This window comes from Suncus etruscus, chromosome 5 (genome assembly GCF_024139225.1).
Source record: "Suncus etruscus isolate mSunEtr1 chromosome 5, mSunEtr1.pri.cur, whole genome shotgun sequence".
In the NCBI taxonomy this organism is placed as follows: domain Eukaryota; kingdom Metazoa; phylum Chordata; class Mammalia; order Eulipotyphla; family Soricidae; genus Suncus; species Suncus etruscus.
The window spans coordinates 28,779,342-28,781,998 of NC_064852.1; the positions used below are offsets into that span (position 1 = coordinate 28,779,342).

At 37.9% G+C, this 2,657-nt stretch overlaps 1 pseudogene; it reads left to right on the plus strand.

Annotated features, from left to right (window-relative positions):
* Positions 1-1,726: 1,726 nt before the first annotated feature.
* LOC126010403 (uncharacterized) lies at positions 1,727-1,846 on the plus strand (annotated as a pseudogene).
* Positions 1,847-2,657: the final 811 nt, after the last annotated feature.

Genomic DNA, 2,657 nt, shown 5'->3' on the forward strand with positions numbered 1-2,657 from the left:
AGAGGATGGAATCTCTAGGCACTGCTGAAATCATAGCACGTTCACCTTGGGAAACAGCTAAAATACAGAAACATTTGCCTGAATTCAATACTGCAGGGTATTCCCCCTCTCCTGAGATATGGGCTCTCCTCCTAGTCTCAGATGCCTACTGAGTCAGGCATTCACAGCTAACTCTAAAAAGGACATCAGACATGCCCAGAAGTCCTGCAAGTAGAAAGCCCCAAAAGGGTACTCATGGTAGGTGCTGGGAACCTTGAGGTCTGAGATGCTCAGAAGCACCGCATCATAGTTACCTAACTGTTGGCCCAAACCTATCCGGGAATGAGGACAAGGGAACACATTCATTCTCTTTAATATACTGTTTAACTTAGACCTATTAGCATGCCACTGGCTCTCTGGGAATCTCAGAAAGGCACTGCCTCAAGAGTAATACAGACCAACAAACAGGGCTCAGTCAGAATGGTTGAGTGAAAGGGGTAACCTTAGAAAGCCCTTTCCAATTCAGCTTCAAATTTCCAGCATAACTCACCAGGAACTGCCAAGTCTTCACAAACCCTTTTCCCAATCCCTCCTACCTGCCAGCTTGTGCTACTACTGAGCTGCTTTACTGTTCAGTGAGCAGACACATTCCTTTCAGGCTCAACCAGCTTCTGTCCATCACCCTGACCTCTTTTAGCTTGAGTTTCTTCACTGTTCCTTCCACAGGAAGATCTTCTGGTCCACAGACCCTGAGAATCTCCATTACCACTTTTCTTGCATTTCTGGTACCTATCTAGTACTACAACTTGTATAGATGGTGCCAGAAGTACATATATGTATATATCTGTGTGTATATGTATAGATGCATATATATGTATAATATATATTGTGTATATGTACAATAGCCAAATATATATAAATACTGAGTAACCCATTATTGATTTCCTCCTCTATCTTTATATAGACATATATATGTACTTACTAAAAAGAGCTTCTATCTGCTCAAAGATGTCAAACTTTTGTGGCAAAAATTCCAACAAATGCTCTAAAATCACTCATTTTTCTCCTATCATAAGCAAAGTCTGATTTCTTAATTATATTGTTTCTCCCATTGACACAATACTCAAAATGTTGGTAGAAAAAACACTGCCTGCCAGTATTTTCTTTTCTTTTCTTTTATAGTTTTTTTTTTTTGGGGGGGCCACACCTAGTGATGCTCAGAGATTACTCCTGGCTATGTGCTCAGAAATAGCTCCTGGTTCAGGGGGCCATATTGGGTGCCGAGGATTGAACCGAGGTTTGTCCTGGGTCCAACGTGTGAAAGGCAAATGCCTACTGCTATGCTGTCTCTCTGGCCCCCTGTCAGGGTTTTCTTTTATTGATGTAGTGGTGCTTTTTCTAAGAATAATTTTTGATCTGTTGATCTGCTGTTAGGTTATGTTACTTCAAGATTTTTAAGTACAGCCTCATATTTTTGTGTATGTCTTATCATGCCCACCACCAAAATTCCAGTGCCATCTTGCTATTAAAATGACCCTTCAACTCAATTCCTCCACTCTCATTTTTCTGTGCTAGTCACCATATTTTTCACAGTCTGAGCTATTTTTGTTAAATCTTGCCAGTTTGTTTTCTTTGGTTATTTATATTCCACCCATGAGCTATCCTATCCAGTAATTATATTTCTTGACAAATTTCACTTAGCATTCTCACTTCAAGTTCCACTATTGTATCTTGAAATTAGAACTTGAGCTTTGCGCGGTGGCAGTATCGTAGCCAATGAGGTTTATCCGAGGCGCGATGATTGCTAATTGAAATGAGAACTTGATCTTTATTTAATATCTGAGTATAAATATTATAACTCAATTTAACAAACACCGCCCATTTTCTCTGTTATTACCTTTAAATGTTATTATGATTGAAATATGGGACATTTTCACCTTTTTATATTTCATGTTCTAGCTGCTTTATAATTTTGATATTCTTTTATCTATGAGTTTACACCTTGTCATTTCCTTGAATGGTTTTACCTAATGATTTTCTTCATTTATCCCACATGTCTCTGCCCAGACTTCTGATTTATGTTTACATGATGTTTGAGTTTATGTTTAAGATCATTATGTGAGTCTATGTGACTTGGTATTGACTCACTAGTTTCAGATTAAACAGAAAATGTATTATTCTTCATCCCTTCGATATGTTATTGTCTCATTTTTATTTCTGTTCATGCTTCTGATTTTTTTAATTCTTTACAACCAAATTTAAGATTTCATTTCTTCACTTTCTCATTTTCTGTAAAAGAGCTTCTTTCAGCATTTATTGCAGATACATCTGATGATGATAAGTTTTATTAGTTTCTCTTTTCTAGATAAATCCTTTATTTCCCTGTCATGTTGGAAAGGTAACTTTGCAGAATATTTCTGGCTGGAAGTTTTCCTCTTTCAGAACTATGTATAGGGATCAGGAAAGATATTACAAAGGTAAGGTGCTTGCTTTGCACACAGCCAATCTGAGGTCGATCCCCAGCCTCCCGAATAGTCCTCCAAGCATTACCAGGAGTGACCCTTGAGCACAGAGCCAAAATAACCCTGTCTATCTCTGGGTTGGACCAAAACCAAAACCAAATGATAGAATCAGAATTATATATATGATTCTATTCTCTCCTAATCTGTAAGTTTCTG